Source organism: Aphelocoma coerulescens, chromosome 1, assembly GCF_041296385.1.
Source record: "Aphelocoma coerulescens isolate FSJ_1873_10779 chromosome 1, UR_Acoe_1.0, whole genome shotgun sequence".
NCBI classification, from domain to species: Eukaryota; Metazoa; Chordata; class Aves; order Passeriformes; family Corvidae; genus Aphelocoma; species Aphelocoma coerulescens.
The window spans coordinates 117,456,994-117,483,365 of record NC_091013.1 but is presented as its reverse complement, the minus strand read 5'-3'; the positions used below and the strand labels follow the sequence as shown (position 1 = coordinate 117,483,365).

The window sequence follows — 26,372 nt, the reverse complement described above, 5'->3', positions numbered from 1 at the left end:
TTATTTATTTTCTTGGTTTGTTTTCTTTGGTTTTGTTGTTTTTTTTTTTTTTTTCATTATTGTTTATATTTATGCTTAAATACCTTAATCTGGCTGTATTATTGCCAAGTGCCAAATGTTATCAAAACTTCTTTGGTTCAACCTGAGATATTGTCTGAGGGTTAGTTACTAGATTATTTTACACTCATAGCATCCTGCATGAAGTACAGAAGGAAAGAAAGGTGGTCTTTTTTTCAGCACTGACACTATGAAAAGCATCTGGACTCGCTGAGATTTCTTCCATTTGCTGTGAGTGGTATTTTCAACCATGCTGGGGTTTTGACAGTGGTGTGTGCATTGATCTTTAGATCAGTATCTGCCCCGAGTTGCACTTCCCATTTCCTTCTCCAAGGCTGCTTTCCTGTCACAACAAGGACCCCTATTCCTGGGTGGTGTTCAGGTGAGAGATCTGCCAAGGAAATCTTAAAAAAGGCCAGGGTTCTTGCATCCTGCATTAACTGATGATGCTTTTTGAGTTCCCTGGGAAGTGGCCCCTGTTTAAAAGGATGACTTAAGCTGTGAAGTGGGGCTTTAGTGTGGAAGTTTACACATGCCTGAGCTAGAAAGCCCCTGTACAGACACTGCCACCCTGCAGAGGACCCGAATTTTGGCACAGCTTCTGTGGGTACCTGTTCCTTGAAAGAAAGCAGGAGGGAGCCCAAGTCTAGGAGAGTGTTCACATCTCCCTGTGGAAAAAGGAGACTGGAAGTGGATTTCGAGGGCCCTCCACCATTTTCAGCATCTTCCAAAGAGCTTCCCAACTCCTAAGTTGTTGCTCTGGAGCACATCAATCCCAGTTCTGAGCAGACGCAACTCTTTGCTCTGAAAAGGAGTGGTTTAAAACACAGTGTGGGCCACTTCTTGTGCTTCTTAATGCTCTAGATGTGATGCCAGGCACACAGACAGCAGGCCTTGGTCACCAGGGGAAACCATTCTGTTTCCCAGCTTGCCATTCTAGAATCTACACCTGATTCTGATTAATAAGAGTGAATCCCTAAAAGTCCAAGACTGTGTGAGAGGCAGATGAGTAAATGACACGTTGTGTTTGCCCTGTGCATGCAAAACCAGGTAACCAGTTGTGCTTTCTTCTGTTGGCTTTGGTGTTGAAACTCCTTGGTATATAAGTAAGGAAAGAATCAGTTTCTAGGGTCTGTGGGGCTGAAATTGTTCTCCATGAGTCCAGGACTTATAAAATGTCCAGGCGTGACATTTATCACACATTGCTAAAGAGAAGCAGAGTTAGAGGCTTTTTCATGAGTGCTGGCAGTGAGCATGCTATAAAGGACTGGATTTGAAACACACTCACAGCATAATAATTAGTAATTCTTTCTGAAAGAATAGGGAATGGGTTTTAAAGTTGAAATTAAAAAAAAAAAAGTGGAAGAAAGTTAAAATAAAGCATTTAAGATATGAAGAATGCTTCTCTGTATCTGCCCCAATCTCTCATGAAATGCAGCATGCTGTGTTGCTTAGTTCATCCAGAATCTTTGTTTTCTTGAGCTGAGATTGCTCTAAATCAGACACTATTAGTGAATTTAAGCCACCAAAATCCAGTGGCAGACACTGCCTGTGTGGGGACAGCTTTTTGTGACATTTCTCCTCAGCCTCATTCTGCTGTGGGAGAGTGGGGGCGAGGGGCTGGGGTGGGGGCCTGACCTCTGGGAAGTGCTTCTCTGGGAAGTTCTTAGAGTTTTAGACACTTGAAAACTTTGCACCAACCACCCTCAATTTCCTCCTGTCATGTGTCCTGTCGTGTTCCTTGCCCACTGTTCAGGCATGCTCAGCATAGAAGATTCAATCTCACTGGAAAAAAAAAGCAGCTCAGTTTTGCTTTTCTTTGCTGTTAGGAGTAGAGAGTTTTTAAAACCCATTTGGTTTTCTCTCCCTGTCAGAAGTTGATTTGTACTGTAAGTGGCCTCTGTTGCAAGCATCCTGTACTCCCTGTCCCCCTGTACATATGTAAACATAGCAGTGTACAATTCTTCAGTGTGGAGTAGAGAAATAGAGGTCGTGTGGCCATCTGCCTGTACAGGTTATGGACATCAAGCAAAATGCAAACTGCTCATAAAATGCCATGCCATATTATTGGGTTTGTACCTTTCAATATAGTTTCCATTTTATTTATTTCTGTTAACATAACCTAGTTTTTGTGCTGTAACTTAGCATCCAATAAGCAATGTATAGATGTGATTTGATTGATAATATGTATTTACTTTAACTTGTATTTCAAAAGCATTACTTACTCATTTAGATTATATATTGTGCAATTGTAGATGGCCTCTTACTAATGTAAAATGATTTGTAGTGGAAACATTTATATTTTTATAATAAACATAATGAAAGTATTTTTTACATACTGAAATACTGAGGTGATTGCTTGGAGGACAAAGTAAATTTATTTGATTAGTGTGATAAAATTGTAATTAAATATGGATAAATTCTGAGTGTTAAAGCATGGGTCTGGAGTGAAAGCTAGATATTACCTATATTATCTATTAAAAGAAACAAGCAGTGCAGGTTTTAACTAAACAGACCAGCATTTGTGCAAAACTGACTTACATCAGTCAAAGACTTTACTTTCTCCATGGATACTGGAAAACATCATCTTCTACAGCCTGCCTATGGGATATCGAAAAAAGCTGTCATTTATTTTAGTTGTGTCAAGTATTTCCAAACTTTTGCTTTTTTTCCTCCCTCACCAGTGGACCTCTTTTCATCTTAATACTATGTTGAATCCAGTCAAAGATGTACTTTTCAACAAAATAAAATAGCCCACCACATACTGTAATTTCACCCCATGATCATTTCTTGCCTCTGAGTATCTGTATTAGATAATATTTTGCCCCTGTTTTGTTATGTCCCTGCCCCATTGTTTCTGTGTGCTTCACCCAAGTACAGGGTCTTTGAAAATGCCAACATACACAACTCAGGAATCCTCTTCCTAGAAAAATAGGAATGGTTTTGATGCTTGCCAGTTTCTTGAATTTTGCAGGTTCTTTCTGTACCATACCTGATCTTGCATGCTTTTGTATACTACTCTGCTTACTGGTGCAAAACAATGAATGATATACCTGTCCTGGAGTCTGTAAGTTGATAAACTTTATGAATGTGGATGTAGCATACTTTTTTTTTTGGGGGGGGAGGGAGGAGGGGGGCATTTTATCTTGATGTGTTCAACAGAAAGGGGAATCACAGAAAAGAGTTACCCAGAGCTGAACTTGTCCTTAAATGACAACAGCTGGACTGAAAGCTGCTTTTTCTTCCTGCCACCAGAATGTTTCATGCTGTAGTGGGTAAATGGTGCCATTTTAGCTTCCAAACGGGGGGGGGGGTTTGATGCTGTGCATGAGCACCAGGGAGGTGGCTCTGATGGGGTCTAATCCATTCAGTGTGCAAAGCATTTGCTCTGTGAGTAGGTTTCACTTCAGGAATTGCTTTACCCTGACTTGTGTCTGTCCCTTTGGCATTGCTGGTACATCATATTTGCTCTGGATCCTAGAGGGCACAATGGCTCTTGGTGTTTTTATTGCTTTTACTGTAAAATGGTGGTATTCAGCCAGTTCTGGAAGGGCAGCAGGATGCATTCAGTTAAGAGCAGCAGGACAAGGAACTGCCTGGCAGCCCCCACCACCACAGAGTCCCAGAATTTGCTGATTTGAAAGGGACCCATCAGGATCCTCGAGTCTGGAGAGGTAAATTGCTGATAATCTGTTCCATAAATTCAATATGTCTGTGGGATTTTTTAGTGCTGCCCAAGTGGTGTTTTTCCACTTTGCATTTCTTCTCAAGGATGATGCCCAGACCCAGATATCTGTATCATTAAAAGCCCAAGCAATGCCAAGTGAAATCAGACCACTAGTTCTGCTGTCTCATGTGCTGCTCCTGTTAATTCATACAGATATTCATAAAGACTATTGACTTCCTTTCATTTTCTGAGCTGCTCTAATTCCTCAGATCCTTTCCAAACTATCACTGCCTGGTCAGTAATTCCCTGTTTAATAAGTGTGCACTCAGATCCTTTCTCAGTCCTAGGTTCAATCCTTTGGTATTTCTTAATGAATTTTACTTTTTCTATTTAAAAATATTTATTCTAGAGATATTTCTCTCAGCTTTGATTTATTCCCACATACAAAGAGGCACATGATCTTCATCCAGGTTGCTCATGCAAAGGTGAACAGCACAAAACACAAAACCCAGCTTTTTCTTGGCTTCCTCATTATCCTTTTCAGATGGCCAGAGAACCTCTGGTAAGTGAAGAGTGCTGAGTACATGGGATTTTTCAGCTCACTCTGCTTTCACATTAAAATGATTTCATAATAGCCCATATTTCCCCAGTTAGCTCATAAGAATGTCATGGGGGACAGCACCAGAAGTCTTAGTTAAGACAAGATAAATCACATCCACTACTTTTTAGATTATGCTGTCACAGAAACAAATTAGATGAGTTTGACAGGATTTGTTTATTCTTGACAAATCTGAGTTGGTTTCTTAAGACCTTGTAATCCTCCAGCTGCTTAGAAATGTATTGTGTGAGATATATATATTTATATATCTCCCTCTATATATACATGTATATCTTTCTGGGTGTTTGAGGTTAGCATAACTGCTCTGGAATTGCCTGGCTCTTCTTTTCTCCTCTTTTTAAAGCCCAGGACGATCTTTGTTCCTCTCCAGTTGCCTGGGCTCCAGGATTTCTGCAGGGCTCTTTGCTCTGAAAAGGAGTGGTTTAAAACATAGTGTGGGCCACTTCTTGTGCTTAAGAGTCATCATTAAGGGAGCATTTGGTTAGCAAATTTCATTATTTGCTTTTAATTAGATTCAGTAACTAAGGTTCATCACTGCTATATGACTTTGAAGGTAGTTGAGGTGTGGGTTCATTAGAAATCTTCCAGTTCACTTTATTGCTCTCCAATAGAGGAGAAATATCCTGTATCTCCACTCCCCTTTTATCCAGTATTCTCAGGAACCTCAATTTTTTAGTTTCTTCAGTAAAGAGAGTGTTTACTCACCATGCATTTGTAATTAATACTGAGTTTAGCTTCCAGCCCTTTAAGAAGTGTACGTTTGCAAGAGATTGTGAAATAACCAGAGCTTTTTATTCCTAATATTTGGAGATTTAAGGAAGCAGGCTTTTGGCTTCTTCTCCTGTCTCAAGACCTGCGAGGACAGAAAAAATGAGCGTTTAGTCTCACTGTGTTCATGGGAGCATAGAGTAAAACATTTTATTTTAAGGCACTGAGATGAAATGAAAACAGTAAAAAAACCACATATAAATGCTAAAACAAATTTGTTTAAATGAAAAAAAAAAATTAAGTGGAGGTCTGGAGGTCTGGTAGTTTTGCACCATAGTCTGACCAGGGATTCAAATAAGCATCTCTGATGTCAATTTTCCTGTCGTTCCCCCTCCCCACTCAGCAGGAAATAGTCCTTGGGTATGGTTTACATTTTATTTGAAGCATTTTATTTTCACAGGGTGCTTCGCTCCTTTCACTTTCATTGCTCTCAGAGCTTGTGCAGTTCAACAGAGGCTAAAATTAGGCTCAAACCACAGAAGTTTTGTGTCGCAGAGCCCCTTCCTCCTGCAGGCTTTCCCTGGTACCTGCTGTCCCCTGCTGTCCCCACCAAGCATCGCCCTGACCCCTCCTCCCTCTGCTGGCAACAGGGGCTCCCCATCTGCTGTGTCTTACAGCCCAACTCACCAGAAAACCCAAAAATAAGGATGGGAGATGACTTGAGGAGTCGAAGTCGTGTTTCAGTCGCTGCACTATTGATTGCTGGCCTTGCTGCACTTTCCCTTTCTGTGCCATCCAAGTTTAACTCTGTGAACCCCACCAGACATTTAGATTTGCCTGGGATTTTTTCCCCCCATAAATCACATTCAGTGTAGACATTTTGTCCCTATCTTTTCTGCATTATCTGGGTGGCTTTTTGCAGATCCAGCTGGGTATTTGCTGGCAGGTTTTTTGACCACGGCTAAGACATGCAACTTCCCCTCAGGCTGGTTGTCAGCTAACCACCAGTAATAATTCCCATTTTTAGTGTGCCCCTTTCAAGTTGCATCACCTTTTATTATTTAGCTATTTATAATCTCTTTTTTTCACTTTCATAAAGGTTTTTTTGGGGGGCTTTAGTTGAGGCTTTAGTTAAGTCACAATTCCCACTTGTATATACTTTAAAAAAAAAATGTGCCTCATTAACTGAGTTAATTCTTGCCTAATTGTAATAGCAAAGCAATAAAATTCAATCCCTACAACAATGTGATGCTGTAACTTCCTTTCCTCTCTCTGATGGAGCACTGGGCTACCTGCCAAGGAAGTTAAATGAAAATAGGAAACAATTGGAACAAATAAAATCTATTTCTGAGATTTGGATATAGTTTTCTTGAGTTTTTTGCTTGGTTTTCGTTTTTTTGTATTTTTTTAATATATTCTGTTATTACTCGATTCAATTTTTTACTTTCTGTTCCCAGCTTCTCTTGTGCATGTGGGTTTTTGGAGGCAGAGGAGTTGGCGCACAGAGAAATTATTTTTCTGCCCCTTTTTACCTCTTCCTCATATATAAGCAGTCCTCTTCATATAAGGTTCTATAGGGTTTTTGTGAAAAACCAGGTATATCAGATACCACCAAAAATCTGTATGGGAACACCTCCCCAGCATGGACTATCTAAATAACTAATTAAGAAAAAAAAAAATTAAATTCCTTCAAACAAATATAAAATAAAGATCAAATTAAAGTAAACCTCTGTCCCTGGCACCAGCCAGCCATCAGAATTGTAACACTGCTTTATCAATCTCCTGCTGCAAGGTAAGAGATCCCATCAGAAGAACAGAAGGAAAACACTGAAGCTGAGGAAGTCAGAGATCTTTGCTAGTCTTAACCTCCAAAACTAAGTACTTTCTTTTTCCCTTTTGTGATTTCTAGTCAATACATCCTCTGCTGAAGCATAACTGGCTAAGCTAAGCATTTAGACTGAAAAAATAGAGATTTAGTAGCACCCACACGCTAAGCAGCTCCTCCACGCTTAAGATCATGTTGGCTGATGGGGATGCAGCTCTGCTGTGGACACCAGGTTCCACCATCTCAACAAGTGTTTGGAGGCATTATGTGTATAAACATCATGAACACAAGCAGCTCTTTGGCCTGTTCTCTCTGGCTGCCACGACACCTACTGCTCTTTGGGTTTTAGGTGCTCTGTCTGGACTGCATTTTTGTGTATCCAGTCTGTTTTTAACCATGACAAACACAGCACCAAAAGAACCCTTTCTCCCACTCTATCTGCTTCAATGTTTTCACTGGGATCTGTTCTGTGCCTTTTCAGAGGAACCTCTTTCACAGGATTTCTTCCCAAGCCCAAATCTTTACCTTTAGTACAGGTAATCACTGGCTGTGAAATGGCCTCCTCCTGAGTCCTTGCAATGATTTTGGCTATGGCCTTTTGTGGCTAAGTGCCTGCTAGAAGAGTGCTAAAATTACAGATTAAATAATTTGCTGCTCTCAACAGGAAGATCCCATGGGTCACAGTAGACTGTGCTCCTCGAGAAGACAGAACAAAAGTTTTCCATCTTGTGGGAAACCAGTGGAACAACCAACTTGGATATTTTTCTCCTAATCCTTTGGAATTTATAATCTGAAATTTAGATCACACACTCTTTTCATCCATGTCCTTGGTGTCCGTGCAGGATCCGACTCAAACAGGCACAGAGCCAAATGAACCAATGGTCAAAAATGTCTCAGTGGCTTCCCAAAAGGGAAACTTTCAGACTTATCTGCTACTATTCTATCATTTTATCAACAGGAATTCTTTCTCCAAGTAACCATTCTTGTCACTCTGTAAAACATACTGAGTTTGCTGTGACAGGTCTGGCTGTGTGTAGTTACTGTGATACTGAAACTATAAAACTTTTAAAATATCCTTGAAATATTTTTAAAATATTTAACAAGTAAAAGTTTTATGGGCTTGGATCACCAGATATATGAAATCTACTTGATGTTTTAGGCTAAATGTTAGTCCTATATCTTGAGAGAGAGGTTGCCACTACTATGCAGAGAAAACTTCTATCTTCCAGTACAAAGGAATCTGAAAAAGCTCAGAGGGTTGTCAGAAATTTCACCTACAGTTTGTGAAAAGCTGATTAATTTTCCAGTGGGAGAGTGAGAGAAAAAAAAATTAAAAATATCTGGTTTAGTCCCTGAAATACCAAGCTCAGTAATATCAGAGGCAGGAGTAGAGGACTCAGGGGAAGTATTCCTGTTTCCTTCATTTAGCCTTAGCAGGGTTTGGACGCAGGGCTAAAGTTACCCCTCTCTCCAGAGATGCTGTGCAGGGGCTTGGATGTGGAATGGGAGCAGTGCATTATAAATCTCTCTGCAGAACATGAGAGTGTAAGATTCTTGGAAGAAAAATACACCGGCTCGTGTGTCATTTAAGGGTTGTGGCATTTCCAACCCCTCAGTAATTGCCTAGCTCTTTGCATTTGTGAGAAACCAGAATGAGATGCCTTAAAAGGGGGTTCTGCATATTGTAAAAGTCCAACTGCAACTCGGAGAAACACCCCTGAGACTTATTGCTACCATTAGAAGGTTAGAGTAATGTGCACATATTTTTCTTTTTAGGCCATGCACACTTTATCCAACTCTCAGAGGTAAAAGAAAAAATGTAAGAAAGACAGAAAAGAAAAGAAAAAATGGTCTGTTAGGTATGGGGTGGTTTTTTTTCCTTGCTTTGATCTTGCCACCACATCCCTGGCATCACACCCCGTGGTGCCACAGTCCCTGGAGATCTCCTGAGGGCCAGAATTTCCCTGTGGAGCTGTGATTTCCAGCTCTGCTTCTCAGCTGCAGAAGGGTCTGAAGCAGCAGGTGTGGGTGGAGACAGCAAGGGAGGGGATTTCATTCAGGCTGGAGACCCCAAAACTCAGCTCCAGGCTTCCCTGTGGGATACCAGCACCTGCCCAGCCCTTGCTGGGGCACTGCCAGTATTGACAAGGCTAAATGGTGGATGGTGGTGGAATACTTCATGAAGGAAAATGCTCATCATTTGAAACTCGTTACATTTCATTCTCTGTGTGTATCTGTTGTGCCTCAGCAACAGGGGAGAGCCAAGATAGAAGCACGACTTTGTTAAATGCCTTGTTGGCTTTGGTTCTTGTTGGGTTTTTCATTTCATTTTAGAAGATCTCAGGTCTACTTTGTAACCTAACAACTGGAAAATTTCTTCTTTCTGCTGAAACTTCTTTGTGTGCCTTATGCAAAACAGTGGGAATGATTTAATCACAGCAGGAGAAAACAAATACAATGAGGGGTGTAGCTGTGGAATGATTCAGATGTTTTCACTTGGACACTAGCTATGCTCCAAAGTCAGCAGCAAAAGCAGGTTTGAAAATGATAGTCTGGCATCTCACAGAAATCATTTGGTATGGTCTGAGGCAGAAAAACCTCTCCGTCTTTTCGGCTTCAGCGTTCATGACTCACCTGGAGTCACATAGCTCTTCCCATCCCTACACTTGAAAAATCTTTGGCCTAAGAGACAAATCCCATTTTTCCCATCTCCCTGGTGTGCTGGGCACAGAGAGATGACAACCCTTGCTGGCTGTGTCTGAGGCAGACATTAATATTTCTGCAGCCTGGATAAGGGCTGATTCCCACCCAGCGTGGTCCCTCTGCCCCCAGGCTGCTCAGCCCTGCCTGTTTGTTGTCACAAAATCCTGACACCCTCTGAGAACCACAAAGTGGGGGAAAAACCCAGACTGCACACGGCTCTCCTGCTGCTCATCACCCCGTGGCTTTTCTCTAGCTCTGCACCACTCCTCCACCCTCAGCATTAAAGTAACAAGAGAACAACCTGTGCAATCTGTTTGGCGGGAGAACAGCTCAAACGAGGACAATTTCCTCTTCTCTGTTGTTGAATATAACTTCCCTTGGGTAGGGGGGGGGTTTGGCAGTCTGTACAAAGGCTAACAGAGACTGGAGCAGAAGCTGTAATAGAGCTGTTATGACTTGACAGCCCTGTTTTGTAATGCACCGGGGGATTTTGTTACAAGTCAATTGTAGCTTCAAGAAATTTAAGAGTATGGCATCAGCTTGTATGATTTTTTTTTTTTTTTTAATGTATAATAAATGAAATTGCAGTAGGTTTTAACATGAAGATTATGACTGCAGCAGGCCTGGATGACTTAATAAAAACTAAAATCAATCAAACAACTTGATTTTGTTGGCGAGTTTTTGCTCTGTAAGTGGAAATAAATGTTTTTGCAACCCTGATAATTTCCGTCTCATTTCTTCAGGCTGTGCCAAAGCACTGGGTTTATACTGTTTGCTGAGTGGTGTTTTGTTTTGGTTTGGATTTTTTTGCTAAATTTGTGTTTAAAGAACATTCTGTTAAAGATCATTTAATGTAACCTTTGTCACTGCAGTGTCTATCAATGATGACCAAAAGCTTGAAGGAGTCCTGTGGCTTGAGAAAAGACTTTTCTCCTATCCACTCACTGTAACCTTTATTTTTCTTGAATTAACTAAGGGGCATGATGAAGGCAATTAAAGCTGCTGATCACTGACTCCATGTGGACACAATAGAGCTTATTTTTGTTGTAAGATAATGATTCCCAGTGAGGGAAGGAAAAGGAATAAGATTTTGAACAAAAAGATGCAAGGACGGGTCCCTGTTTGATTTTAGTGGGATCATGAGGTTGAATTAAGTTACATAAATTATATAAAACTATCTGGTGTTTACTCCTTGGCAGAGCAATGGGAGGTAATCAATGGCCTGTAATTGGAAGAGTATTTGGTTTGCTTCTACTCTCAGCCCTTCCCTGGGCTGAAAGACCCCATCCTTCAAAACCAGGTAGCTACAACACGCATAACAATCTCATTTTAGTGCTGCATGTTGAACTCTCTACCTTGCTGTGCTCCCACAGAATTTAGCTCAGTCCCCAAGGCGGGCTTAGTACATATGTGCTCATAGAACTTCTGAAAATTGCGCTCAAAAAAATCTCCCTTCAAAAAAAAAAAAAAAAACCAAAAAAAAAAAACAAACAACCAAACAAAAAGAAAAAAGAAAAAAGAAAGAAGCCAAGGAAGTGTTTCATTTTGATTGTATCCTGTTTGGAAAAAACAAAGTCTCTGCATGGATTTGGGAACTCAGAGTCAATTTTAATGATAATTTAGACATCACAAGAGCAAAACAAAGAGTTTAAAATCAATCCTGTGTTTGATTTTTTTTGTTTTGTTTTTGTTTGTTTGTTTGTTTGTTTTGTTTTTTTGTTGTTTTGTTTTGTTTTGTTTTTGCCACAGGTAGAAACAGGACCTCTTTAGTAGATACAACCTTAAAATATGTTATACCCCTGTTGGCAGTAGTCATATTCCTTTTCTTAGGATATGATTTTTAACCACCATTTTAGACAACCTATTGAAGCAGTTGTTCAAAGCATGTGAAAATTAGAGGTGGTGGCATCTCCAAGGCCTGAAAGTTGCCATCCAGACAAATTAAACTGGAAGGAGGCCACCTGTGCTGTGGCTGGAGGTGGAAGAAAGATGCCAAGCAGGACCCAGAGCACTGCAGGATGCACAGCTGGAGGGCACAACCACCCCACCAAGGGCACTGCTAAAGCCAAAGGGAGGTGAAATTCCAGCCTCTTGTCTTTTTTCCATTGTTAAATGAATGATTACATCTAGCTGTGGAGTCCGTAGCATTACCCTCAGAGGATTTTTTTTTTTGGACAATCCTGATTCTCAAGGCTTTGGGGGCCTTCTGGTTCACAGAACATAAAATCCTGAGGAGAGCAGAAAAAAACAGGATTTACAACCCCACTGGAGACTTGGAAAGACCTTCTGGGATGCCTGCCCCCACACACAACTCCCAGAACCCCAAAAGAGGAGAGTCTGGATATCTGTGCCCACCTGCCAAGAAATGGGAAATTTCTAGGATCAAGCCAGATGTGTAGCTGGAGTTTATATGACTTCCTCTGCTGTCTCAAATCCATGGCTTTCTGCTCTGAGACAGTCCTCACAGCAGAAAAATGGAGTTTAGGACATCTGTGGACTTATTAGCTGCTTATTCAGGTTGCTTTGGGGATAAATATTTTTAGATTTTTCGTAGATTATTGGAATTTCCACAAATGAGCATTTTTCTAATGAGAAAGTGCTCTCTCAATGCCAGCAGTCCTGAGCAGTGCAGGTGCAGCCAGTGGAGAACTGACATTTTAAAGAACTTTTTAATGGGTCAGCCAACAAGCTCAACAAAAACAATCCATTTTCCTAGATGGGCATCTTAGGGAGAATTTTGTTCTCTCCTGGATGAAGTGTGCAGGAAAACATTGGTCTTGTTAAAGCCTCTCACTGGACAGAAGAGCATGAAGGCTTTTGTGTCACCTGTGCAAGCTTTGATGTCATGCCCTGACCCTTTTCTTTTTCTCCAAACAAGGAATTTCATGAGCTTCAAGCAGCATAAAACTTATCCAGAGGCAAAACATTTCTCATATAGCCTTGTATTCGTCTGCTCCTCTGGAGTTTTCTGACCAGGGGGCCGTGAATCCTTTGCAGCACGGTAGCCCTTGGGCACAGAGTGGTCTCTGAGAGGTGGGCAGAAAGCCACCAGAAACACCATCTGTAGTGTACTCAGACTGCAGGTGTTTCTCTGAAGGTGTTGTGAAATCCCAGTTTTGGATCTTCATGGTCTGGATTGCATTCCAGTTCTACCTGAGCTGCAGTTTCTCAGGGAAAATCAGCATTGTGTTTGTCATCTGCGAGGGGCTGGGGCACGGCAGCACCCTTCAGGACACTGCACAGCAACAGGGATGGTGAAATCACGAGCTTCTATTTATTAACTGAGTGATACCACATGTGGAGTCACTGGATGTTTACAAAGCTGCCTGGGTGGGTTGATCAAACTAGTGAGGCCTTTGCTTTGGTTTAATTCCTGCTAACTGATGAGAGTGAAAAAAAAACCCCCAACAAATCAAATCAAAACTAACAGGGCTGCAGCCAAACGAAAAAATGAAAACAAAGGATGATCAAGTTGTATCGTGCTTGTACCTCAGTTTTTTGAGGCTTAAATAGGAAGAGGCCTGTCCCCTTTCTTACTATTCCAAGCCTGGAAGGAGCACTGCCTTGCAGCCTGGCACAGCTGGAGCCCCATGTCCCCCTGAGATGCCTAATGACTTGCAGATTTATTCCAAGGCAGTTAAGGGATTTACCTCCTTCCAGAAACTGCCGAGGAAATGATCATCTGATACAGAAGAAGTGGTTTAATGTAATGACATTCAGGAGAGAAATATGTCATATCCTCAGGGGCCCAAAATGCATCTCCCAGTCATTCAGATGGATCATCCCTGGTGCAGGATGTGCTCTTGTCCTGGACCCTGTGGTCATCAGGGAGCAACACTGGAGACCCAAGTAACCAGAAACTTGCCCTACTGTCACAGGAACCTCTCTTTTTGTTGTAGGAACTTAACATTTGACCTGTGCAGCTTTGACCTTTTCCTTTTAGCATCCACACATCTTTAGGGGAAACTGTGTAGCTGAGTTTTTAAATGGGATCAGTAGCAACTACCTGCACCTGCATCCATCTGCAGTGAGTTAATAAAGAGAGCTTGCATTTAGATGTAAAAGTGTGTATTTTCCCATGCTGTAACTTGATTGTCTTCCACAGAGTTACACAAGGGACAGATTTGGATAAAAGTAAATCCAGTCCAAACTTTTACTCAGGGCAAAACTTATGTTGGGATTAAAAGGCTACTCTGGTGTTCTGTCCTGCAGAATCAATTAAAAACACTTATAAAGGAAAAAACAAACCACCCCTGGGGTTAGAGCACCTATTTTTTTATGGCCTTTTATCATGTACAGTCCTCAGCACCTGTTTAAAATGTTGTGTAATCTGAAGAGAGCCTCTCTGCTTGGGTGTAAATGGAGGTTCCCCTGTCACAGCTGTGTGTACTTAAAGCAGTGCTTAAAGCAACTCATGGCAAGTGTGTTTGGTTCTTTCTGATGACCAAGCACACCAGGACTTCCTGAGGGCTGCTCTCTGCTGGCTGGCAAAAGGTAAAATAACTGCTGATATTGTCATTTTTGGCATTTTCACATTTGAGGTAAACCTAGAGCTGTCTTGTGTTGGATGGCATGGGTTTGTTTGTAGGCTATCACTGGTTAAAATGTGGCTGGAAAGAGTTTTATGTGGTAGCTGAGAGGGGGTTCCTGGCATGGCTGCTCTGCTACAGGTGAACTGCAAGGCCCTGAGATAGGGAAGGAAACTATTTCCATGGAAAGCCCCTTGGCATGGGTGCCTGGCCTCATGACCTTGGGGGGCTGCATGGGCTGGGAGCGAGCTCTGCTATGCCTTGGGGTGATGCAGAGATTTTTTTTGTGGCTTGAGAAGTGGAAGTTGGTGGACTGAAACCAGGAATGGTGGTAGCCTTGGTTTGTGTCCCTGCCCAGCTGGACAGATGTGCCTTAAGATGGATGCTTGGCTCTTCTCTAGTGTTAGATATACCCAGTGTATTTGAGCTGCAAATCTTTTGCTGAAACAGGAATTTTCCATTCTGAGTTGATATAGATTGATTTATTTTTGTTGTATATTGGTTTTTTACTCGGGGCTGGGGAAAGGAGGCGATTGCAGTGGACAGGCAGTGACGTCTGTAGTTCCTCTAAAGCAGCGCTTTGCCTAAACCACCCTTGTGACCAGGGAGTGTTGTCTGCTTTATGCTCTGTGTGTGTGTGTGTCAGAGCTGTGGATGCCAGACACAGCGATAAGTAAAGAGATCACACAGTTAATTATCCTGGCAGACAGCAGGAGCAGCTCTGTGGTGCTCAGGCACAGGAGGCATTCTCTGTGGAGGGTGTGTGGGATAATCGCGCCGCTGCTCCGTCGCGGGCTCGCGGAGGATCGCTTTCCCTGCCTGCAGAAGGCACCGGCGCTGCCTCTTGTCAGGACGCTGAAATGTGAACTCCATTCCAGGCCTGAAACTCAACCTCCCACCTTGACAAATTGGCTGTGAGCTGAACATGATTTGAAGCACTCCAGTGCAGCTTCGCTCGGTGTCACCCCTTGGTGCCCTATTAATAGGACGTGTTAGCATCAGACAGCTTGGCAAAAGGGTAAATATTGCAGAGCACATGGCCAGACTGTCTCCTTGATGGTAAATAGATGGTGAATAATTGAATAATGCTATAAGAGTGAGGAGGATCTGCCTAACATAAGGCACAAATTATGCTTCTCTCTCTCCCTCTGCCCCAGCTCAAATGTTTCAGAATCCTTTTTCTTTGCCATAATTGGACATAATCAGTAACACAGTCAGTGGCTAAAGGCTGTCTGGTATCAATTCCCGTATTCAGCAACCACAACATCTAGATTTTGAAAGAGTTAATGTTCTCTATTAGTTGATTAGTTCAGTTAATTTGTTGTGTCCCATGGTGATTGTAAAGTAAATACAAAAGGGAGCTCTGTTTCAAATGTCTTCCTGCAGCTCCGTGTGTGTTATGTACGTGTGATACATGCATATGTGTATATCTGCAAGTAATATCTGCTGAAGGTGTTGAGAAGCTGCAGTTTTCCCTGGCTTCAGAGCAAGCTTCTGGCTCAGCGTCTCCTAAAGAAAAGTTGTCCCCAGAACATTTCCTCTGATTCAAAGTGAAAGATGTTCCATGGAGCAATTCAGAGAGAGAAATGTGTGTGACTTAGAAGACTTTATCTCAATTTTACTTCTACAGGTATAGCCTGTATGTCTTGCCTTGTTTTCTGATGGAAATTCTTTGGGCAGAACTCCTTCAGGAATGTGACCTTGTGATTAATTAATAAGTTTAATACAAATCATCCTTCCCCTTCTCCCCACATAAAGCTTACACATTTCTGCTCCTGCAGAAGCAAATGTGACTTCTTTAAAGTGCAGACCACAGATAGACAATTAGATATTTTCTCATGACTTAGTGGATTTCTTATGGAGCTCTGAAGTAGTTATGTCCATCCGTGAAAGACCGTGCATGTCACTGGAGAAATGTGTTTGTTACCATTAACAAACTGATGCTGAAAACAGCAGAGAGTTTTTGTGGTTGCAGACTCTATGGATGTGGCAGGTAGGAAGGTATCCTGTTGACAAACAGCTTCCTAGGGTAAAATTTTATTTTGCTGAGGGGTCAGACTGAGCTAGACAGAGAACGTGTGGGCTTTGTATCATGGAGATCCCCATGCCAGCAGTTCTGGATCTTCAGAGCAAGCTGACACCCGCTGGTGGTGGGGTTGCCTGGATATCTGTGCTCCAGGACCATTTGCTTTCTCCTCTGTCCTGATAGGCCCCAGCAACTCCCAGTGGCTTCTATATTAATCTTTATTCTTGAAAAAGGCAGAGATGGCATTTTCCACTCTGATGATGAGGCTCATCATGATGGGCCCAAATGCAAAAGGCATTTTCAGCTTGGTGGGGAACAGCAGCTTGTAACAGTGCCATGATTAAAGTGTCAGGTTACTGCTCTTTTGTATTATATGCAGACTGCAAAAGATTAATGCAGGGTGATTTGTCTTCTGTTGGATTTGCTTGACAGTGAATGAGACTGTAACCAATTTGCCTGGAGCAGGGGAGCTCAGAATGAACCCTGATGGTTTAGGGGGGTGGCTTGCCAGAGGGAAGGACTGGACAGCCCTCTGTGCCCTTCCTTGTCTTGGGGAAGTCACTTATGGAAACCTGGAGCATTATGTGGTCACTCTAACTTTTGAACCTTAGCATTCTGAAGCTTTAAACCACCTTTTCCACAAGGTTGTCTTAGAGAAGCAGGTCCCAGACCAGACTTCAGTTTGCCCACACTTCTGCAGCTCCCCCATTTCCTGCATTTTTTATCAACTTTCTGGATGAAAACTGCTTGTTTTGCTTTCTGTTTGTGTGGTTTCTTCGATTCTTGGGCTAAAAATTTTCTTTACTCCTATGAGGTGTGGAGTGTGGTGGAATTTTTTTCCTTCTGGGCACTTGCAATCTCTAGCAGTGCTGGGGGGAATATCCTAAACCTCTCTGGTGAGCAATCGTCAGCGCTGCTGTCTGCCTGCTGTGCCTGTTTTGTACTCCTGGTTGTTAAATAGGGATGTACAAACGCAGCTGCTGAGTGGGGGAAGCACTGCTGATTGGCAACCAGCATCAGCCAAAGGTCAGTGCTAATTACTCTGCCTCGTTTGCATGAGAGCTTTGAAAGGTAGAGAAGAAAGTGTCTGTGGCATTTTCTGCCAACAAATTACTTGGCTGACAGGAGGATGTCAGTGCTCATCAGTGCTGATACACTGCAAGTTGGTCCTTGTGCAATTAAGCAGGGTAGAAATATTGCCTCAGAGAGTTAACTTTCTGGGAGTAATTACTGAAGGTGTCAACACACGCCCATGGAAAGGAAGAGGATGTATTTACTAAATTTGAGAATCCAGATTATGAATGATTAGTTAGTTGTTTAAGATGATCACCTCTGTCTCCAGCCCATCCTTTCTTCCGCTTGTTTTTGCATGTTTTACTGCCAATTACACCAGGGAGGGAGGGATAGAGGGCCATGTCTACACTAATTAGGCTCTGCTGATCAGAGTTTTGCCTGTTTCTCATCTAATTGAACCTTGTGAGCTTTAGTGTGAAAGATTAAGGCATTTTTTAAGCCCTACTATATAGACATACCCTGCAGCTCTGGTAAAGAACTGAGCAGAGCTGAGGTTGAAGTGACTGAAAGAGTAACGCAAGGGAGGTCTGGAGGACCTAAAGGAAAATCTGACTTTTGGAAGAAATCTGAAGGCAGGAGGCCCTTAATTAACAAGACCAGTGGCTTTGAATGATTTGGGTTCTGCATGTCAATTTTCTGTTACCAGAATTTTAGTGGGGGCAAGGAAACTGGGCAGTGGAAACAAAATCCCTAAGGAGTGTCTGTTGATTCCTGAGGGTAAAGTCGATCAAGACCAATCTTAGGATGTAAAAACATTACTTCAGATGAAAGTGTTACTTCAGATGAAAGCTTTTATTCAATAGCATTGGTAGCATGATGAAGCTTGGCTCCAGCAATTAAAATATTGCCAGAGATATGTCCTAGAATGTGCCAGGTCTGGTCTATGTCTGTGTCACCTCTGTGTATCTGTGACTCTGGGAAAACACTGCTGAGCCTTTGCCACTGAAGAGCCAGCATTTCCATTGGTGTGAATTGGGCAAATTCAGTTATTTAAATCTATATGCTCTTTTTATTTTCCCTGAATAAATCCAAGTAGAAAATAGCAGTAGCTCCTTGAACTTGTCAGCTGAGCTGACATAATTTTTCCAACACTGTCCCTTGCTTTTCTCTGTTATTGTTACATATTTAAACTAGATGCACAGGGCTTCCAACAGCCTGCCTACCTACTTATTAAGTTAGAGACTTAAAGTTCTGCAGAAGCCAAGTGCCCAAGCTCTGCTGTCACTGAGTGACAGACCAGCACAAGTCATTTATGCTCCTTTGAACTTCACCACCTTCGTGCTCGTCCTGCACACAGGACACGAACACCAAGTCTAAAACACACACCAAAAACCCTCTCACAGAGCAAAGCAGTGGCTGTAGCCTCACATAAATCAGGGCTTTGACTTACCCTTTGCATAACAGAAAAATACTCAAAGGGCTGCATGTTGTCCTGTGAGACAGGACAATTTATCATGCCTTGGGATCCTGTGTGTGGCCAAAGGCAATGCTCAGTGGAGCAGGGTGATAAAAACTGCTCCTGCTGTTCTCTTGTGGCACCTGTATGCCCATCTATTGGCATTGCTCTGTGGATTTTTATCCCCTCCTTCTGGGTGAGATGGGGCAGGTGTGGTATCTCCTCTAGAGATGTTCTGAGGTCCTGCTCTGGCAGCACATGAGAAGGGTTTGCTGTCCCTGAGACCCTGCACCATTTTTTCTGGCACAGCAGCAGCACTGTCCCTCTCAAAACAAATCAAAAGAGCCCAGTTCTGCTATGGAGAAGCACTTGCTTCCTTGGAGGAAGTCTCAGAGCTTATTTAAATCACATTTCAATGCCCAAATAATCCCTCTTCTGAGAGGAGCAAGACAGAAGTTGCTGTTCCCTGCAAACCATCCTTTGCTTGGTTGCATGAACTCTCTTGAATGTTTTGTTTCATAGTTATGGTTATCAGACACCACTTGTGTTTAGAAATTGAATTCATACAAGGTTTGAATTGCAGGGCAATGGGGTGATCTGAATGGTTAATTAAAAGTAAAAAATCATCAGATGGTAGAGGGTAAATAATGGGAGTCCTGAGATTTAAGCTTGGAGCTGTTCAGAAGTAGGAGGACAGTTATTGTCACCATTGTGGTGATAAACTGTGAGTAAATAAAATGTCAGAAATAGGAGGCTGAGGACAAGTCTTGAAAGGAGCTCTAGGGTTACAGAGGAGTATCTTGATAGAGTTAAGGAGCTTTACACCCATAGTTTACATATTGACTGTGCTAAGGCTTGCTAAAGACTTCCAAAAATCCCCTGTTTAGCCTTTTATGTTTGGTTTTCTGATAAACATAAAGGTGAAAGAGAGAAATTTACAGTAAGAGAGAATCTCCAGATGGAAAACCTTCCTAGCTCAACTGCCTGAGAGGTCTGTGAGGTTTTAGTTCAAGTCCCTTCGTAAACTAAAAGGTGCTGCTTATTTTCATATCTGATTAGTAAGCACACTAGAAATGCAGTAAAGAGCAGGACTCTGCAGGGAGGCCATTTCTCTCCATGCTGTGCTATCATTTGTCACTCAGTGCTGTTAAATTAAAAGCAGTGTGGCTGCAGCTCAGCTATTACCTACAGCCACTTAAAGGCCAGCAGTTTCAATTTTAGAATGTTTCACATTTCTGTGAGTCTCAGTAACACATCTTCATCCATGACTGGTCAGCTTTTTACAGACTCTGAATGAAAGAGACATGTGAAACCATTTCTGCTGTGTGCCTTGCAGTGTTCCCAGGAAAAGGGAACGTGCCAGCATGTCAGGTTTAGGTCTGGTTTTTGGCATCTGTGGGGACTTAAGTTTTTTCTTTTTTTTTCTTTGGAGTAGAAGTGGGGATGTAGCAGTGCATGGAGTACCCAGGAAACTGTTCCCTGGTGAAAATGTGATGCTGGAAGCAGCCTGAGGTGTCTGCTACAGCTACCTGTGATATCATGCAACCACTTTGATTTCTTTCCTTCTGTATGTGCAGTGATACTTTTAAATACCTGGATTAATAAGATTAGGGTGCTGGTAGGGAAAAAAAAACTTAAAGGGAGATCTACAGAAAGCTGATATCACTCTTTATCCTACCTTTTCTATTTTTCAGGTTATGTAATAAATCTCAGTTAATTCTAAACAGTGATAGCTGATGGGGTCTATGGGTGGGAGGTTGTCCACCCAAAACCTTGGTTGCCTGTTTTAATGAGGGCTAGAGAGGGGAAGAAAGATAGAAATCCTGCTGGGTTACCTTTTCCTATTCTTCCATATGTTCTTAGTCTCTCATGGCTCCCACTGAGCAACCACAACAGCCAACAGAATAATTCTTTATTGAGCAGAAACTATTGCATTTGAAATGTCTCATGGCATGGACTATTTTAATGTGTCACAATAAGTTTATGAAGAGTTCATTGCACTGGCAGTTGAGAGGACACAATGAGGAAATATTTGATATTTGTATATTTAAGGACAGAAAGCAATTTGCAGACACATAGCTTAAAAGAGATCAGATTCCTGGGCAAGGGAATGGGGAGATAGTGATGGGGAGATGGTGATGGGGAGACCTCTCAAGGTAAACAATTTTCATAAGTTATCAAGTCCCAAAATATTTTAATACCAATGGATATATAACTCAGCTGAGGGAAGACTAATCCATCTGGCCTTCCGGTGATTGTTCAGGGATGCATAACTTTTCTATTAACAGCAAAGAAACCTTCAAGGAAAGGGGTACTGGCAATGCTTTTGCTAGTGGAATTGGGGAAAGTAGAAAGAGGAAAAAATCTCAGACATGATTTGATAGAAACAGTTGTTCAGCCCAATGTCCTGATATAAGACTTTAATTTTTTTTTTCCCTGATGTGTATTCTATGAGAACAAGAAAGATCTAAGGAAACCCCCAAAAGCTCCTATTAAAGCAATTACCTGGGGGTGGATGTGAATTACTTTGTTTATCTAAATAGCAGTAAAGGAATGTCTGAGAGCTGCTGCTACATTCAACTTAGAGACTTTGTAGGTTTGCTTTGTGAAGAAATATTCTTTGCTATTTCTTGTGTGCTTTGCTCTCTTGAAAGATGATCCAGCTGATCCCTGAACCTGGCCATTGGTTGGTTGCAGTGAGAACTGATCCTGGCAGAGGAAAAATACCTGAGGACACTAAAGGTCTCTAGGAATTTAGACTTTAATTTAGAAGGCTAAAGCTTAATGTTTACATCTTCCCCTGCCAGGAATATGTGTCTGAAGGAGGCTGTTACCATCCGGTGCCACCAAATTTATCCTTACTGAAATATTAGGAGAACAGCATTCATCCTGACAGGGAAGGGGAGCTTGAGGGTAATTTCATAATTCAACAAATGAGAAGTGGTCAGAGACAAAAATTAATGTATCAAACTATTAATTAACCATGTATTAGAAAGCAGGCCTATCTAGATGCTGGAGCTTTCTTCACTGACAGCAGACGCCTGGTAGCTGAACTGCTGGAAGACACAATTTGAAATTCATTTGAACTGTGTTTGTATCCTCTTGTTAGCTGTAGAGCTCCCAGCCTGCTGAGAGGATTTCTGCAGGTTTTGTGACATCTTCTGGAGTTAATCCTGGCTTTCTGGTGGTGCTGGCTGCCCAGCCTGGAGCCACTCCTTCAGACAGAAAGCTAGAAACACAAATTGTAAAAGTGCCAATTAGTATTTGAATGTTAAGAAAGTTTAATATAATTAAGAAACTGGTTCAGCATAACTTTAGACACCTTATAGCTACACTGCTCTCAGTTAAGAAGTACTTGTGCATGGCAAAATAGTAAACATAAAAACTTTTCATTGAAGGCTACTTTAGTTTTGTATGGGTTTGGTTTTTTGTTGGTTGGTTGTGTTGGGGTTTTTTTGTTTGGTTTTGTTTTTTATTGAGAAACTGAAATGTCAGTGATGTGGAAACACGTTAGTAAAACAAAATTTGGGACAATAAAAGGGCTTCTTGGGCCCTCCTTGCCATGAAAGGGATCCTCCCCACCACAGCTCCAGGAGTTCTAACTGGAGACCAGAGCCTCTCAAAGGTGGCAAAGACAGTGAATTTCCTTTAAAATAGGCATTGCATGGTCCAAAGTGTGTGTATTTGAGGGAGGGGGAAGCAGTGAGGACTCCTGCTTTGAGAGAGAATTCATGTTGCTTTCATAAACCACTGGGCTGGCAAATTTGAAATGGTTGCAGAGATTCCTGAATTGCCTTTAAATTGGGATTTAATGTCACTATGTTCAAAACAAACATCTTCCTTTTTTTTTTTTTTTTTTTTTTTCTCCTCCCTTTTGTTTTCCCCAGCCTCAGAGTTTGATTTCCTGAATGTTTTTTGTATCAGCTCGAGCTGTTGTGCTTTTGGCTTCGCTGCCCCTGAGGCTGCAGAAATCTCTCTCACTGTGGGGAACATGAAGCCCTGAGTACTGTGGTGGGGTTAGAGTTGCCTCTGCTTCCTCAGACTTTGGGATAAAACAGGAAAAGCTGTTAAAAACAGCCCTAAACCCACCCACACACAAAAAATCCTAATGCAAAATTCTCTCCTTTTTGAGTAGTGCTATGCATAGGCTTTCTGAAAATCAATATATAAGTAGTTCAGAAGCCAAAGTTAGTTGAGGGTTGATGAGAACTGTGGAAGGAGGCTCGCTAAGCCACATTCTGCTTGCTCCCATCACCTTCCCCCTCAAGAAAACCACCTGAAATGTCTTTCTCAGTGCTTCTGCCTTCTGGGAGATGTATTTTTGCTGTGTTTTACTGGATCATTCAGGCTAGAGCTACACCAGTCACTAATGTTTTCAAGCCTCTAATGATCTGAAAAAAAAAAAAAAAAAAGATATTTAACTCCTACTTAAAAATTCTAGTGGAATGGCCCTGGTGCTTTTGTAATACATTCCATATGAAGGGAAAAAGAAAAGTGAATTTCTGAGACATGAACAATGTAGCATCCTGTCACCATTTGCAGGGCAAGAATCTGATATTAACACATCTTAGATGGAGAAACCAAGGGGAAAACAAATTCTTTTGGCTGCTCTGCAGTGATGTGAGTGCTTTTACTTCCTTTCAGCTTGATAGTGTTAAAGCCTACAATATTCAGGGGAAAAAAAAACCCAAAACCCAATAAAACTCGTGAAAAACCTAGAAAACCCAGCCCTAAACCACATCAGTAAGAATAATTATTAGTGAGCTTCCATATAAATATATATATATATACACACACTCTGAGAACATTGACAGGGAACCTTAATTTGATTTCCTACTAAAAACTCATGCCCTTGCAACTACTTCAAATACCTGTATTTCATTTTTAAAACTTCTTGCAAGGCCTGTTAGGGCAATGCCTTTAAAACAGGCACACTGCAACTTAAAACTGCTTTTTTACATACTGGGGAGGGGCAAAAGAGACAGAGAGAGGAATAATCCTGCTGTTACAAAAGCAGGTGTGGTGGGAATGCATGTGTTTAATCCTAGAGGAGTGCAGGTCTTTTGTGATGCTTTGGCTTTTGGAAAAACTGAACTAAAATCCAAATGGCAGCATTTTGAGTTATGTGATGAAAAACACAAAGCGGAGATTAAGAATAGTGAATATTTATAGCACTGATGCTCTCAGTACAGCCCCAGGCAGTTATTAAATAGCAGATCTTCCTTCTCAAAGTCAAAAAAAATTGGATTTTTTTCATCTGTGTGATAATACCATCAGTAATGGATTTTAGCCTACACAACTTCAGTGTTTAATTCAACATTTTCATTAAGTTTCATAAAACATGTTTGTGTCCTGTGTGTGACTGACAGCATTTAGTGAGATAAACAAAGAAATCTCACATTGTCACATCCCCACATCACATTCAGGTGGGGATGCTGGACGAGCCTGAATAATTAGATCCAACATCCAGAGGCCGCACTGCACCTTGAAAGGATATTGGAGCAACCTATGAATTTTGTGTCCTGTTGATGTGCAATCACACTTCAGTTCTTTGGGAACAGATTGCAAAGTGCTTCAATTCTTTGCAAAGCCAAAACTACCAGGAAAGTTCATGAAATCATATGATTCATCTACAGTGACTTCCTCCAGGCACCATTTTGGTGTCACTCATCTGGAAAAGGTGATGCCTGCATTCTGTCTTTCCTAAGCACAAGGTCTTGATCCAAGTGCTGGGAAGCAGGAGTTCCATTGACTGAAGCAGGAGTCTGTGACCAAACCAGAATGCTATCAGCAATCTGTTCCTGATAAGTTCACAACCACTTTAATTGTGCATTTTCAGAGACATGTGTTCGATAAATATAGAACTTTCTAAAATAAATGAGATTGCTGATCAGGTTGCACATCAGCATAATGCAAATACAAGCCCCGAAAGAGCAGCATTCAAACATTTCACTTTTGAAGGATGAGAGAATGTAAGTGCCCTCCCTGAAGATTTTTTTTTTCTTTTTTTGCCCCATGATTAATTCTCTTGCGTTCTTTAATCTGTTGCCATGTGCAGCAAAAAGACAAATTGTGTTTACATTACCTTGGTCCTTCCCTTCATTTCCAAAACAACTGCTTTTATGCACTCCATGCAGCTCGAATCAGGCCTAATTACCAAGCCCTACATCTGCTTTCAATCTGTGGGCTAGCACACAAGGTTGCTCTTGTTTTGAGGCTTGCACAGTGGTTTCACTTGTTTGTTTACATTTTGATTTAGAAATGTATATCTCTAAATATCCACGAGGACAACAGCATCCTAATATTTGACAGCCATCATACAACAGTGAGGGAGGATTTCTTCTTGGGTGCTTTGCTGTCTCCTCAGGACAGGCACAATGCTGTAGACTAACCAAGCTCACTGAAGCCACATTGGGGCTTGTTATTATCCTCTTCTTGTTCCATTTCCATCCGCAGTCTGTGATTAACAAGCTTCTTAAAGACTTTCATAAAAACTTCCATCTCCACCCTTTAGGTTGGTTCCCTCCATGATGCAAAAAGTTTTGCTGAAATAAAAGGTACCATCTAATGGCTGTAGAGGAAAGAGTTTCATTCTGCTTTGTGTTGCATCCATCTCAATTTTCCTTAAAATGGTCATGCATGAAACAGTAGAAAGCTGGTTCTGACAATTTCTATATTAAATTTTGAGTAGATGGATGGCAGAATTAGCTTTAAAAGGAAACAATTACTTAGAAGGTCATTCTTGCTACAAGCCACAGCATGTGGGTCCATGTTAAGTTTATTTTGTGCATGAGACCAAATATAGAAGCTGTTTAATAGAAAAGCAGGATTATATGATATACCTTGTATAGCAGGCAGTGGTGGGGAAGCCCAGGAAAATACCAAAAATAAGAACCAATGAAATCTCAAATTTCACGTATTATCCAGATCATGATATGGAACTACTGCTGATTTTTGATAAACTATTTTTTTGCTGGGGCACCAAAAATGACGTGGGATGAATCTGGGTTGAAATACTTTATCTTGTCTCCTACAAACAGAGGAGAAAGGAGCAAGCAGTAAGCCCAAGGTGAGGTTTCTGCCATAAAATGCTGTGAGCTCTTTGTGTGCTACCAGTATTCAGACCAGTTGTATGCCTAATGAAATATGTATACATTGCATACAGGTACATTCTCAAACTGTAAATGAGCCACCATTTATTTGTCAAATGTTCTAATTTTTATTTTCTCTTCATCCTTGAAGGTGTGAAGCCTTTTAGAGCATTTAAACGTTAGTTTTGATCTCATTTGATTCTTTGATGTATTTGTGACCAACAGTGCAAGTATTCTTCTGCCTTTATGAGCCACTTATGTTAGTTTTTTTAAATGCCTGTAATTATGAAGATTATTATTACAGAGAGCATCTGCTATAGAATAAATCTATATCTGTTTTATGTTGTGGGGTAGCTTTCACTATGCAATAAGAAGGCTCCTTTGCTCCATTTAAATTACTCTCTGTCTTAACATCACATTCTTCATTTCCTTCATTTCCTCAATGACTTAATAAGTACTTAAATTAAACAAGAAAGGCGTTCTAACACAGAGGTGAGGAAGTCCAGAGTTAAAGCTGCTACTCTGCTCTTAATTCACCTGGTGGTGCATAGGCACTCTATTAAGAAAGCCACAGAACAGCAGGTGAGCTTTTATCTCCAGTTTCTGCAATGTCTATACCATATGTGCTGCACAGGTCACTGCATATGCTGTGTATGATCACCCACTGCTCCGGACTC

The 26,372-nt window shown here is 41.5% G+C and overlaps 1 long non-coding RNA gene across 4 annotated transcripts in view; it reads left to right on the top strand.

The window, feature by feature from the left end:
• Positions 1-14,012: 14,012 nt before the first annotated feature.
• LOC138116607 (uncharacterized) overlaps positions 14,013-26,372 on the top strand; it is a 184,049-nt gene continuing 171,689 nt past the window's right edge. For 3 of the 4 annotated variants that reach the window (XR_011154243.1, XR_011154242.1, XR_011154240.1), the window contains exon 1: positions 14,025-14,073. This is a non-coding gene — a long non-coding RNA (uncharacterized lncRNA). Of the gene's footprint in view, positions 14,074-26,372 lie in introns of all 4 variants that reach the window. The other variant, XR_011154241.1, reaches the window with a different exon arrangement.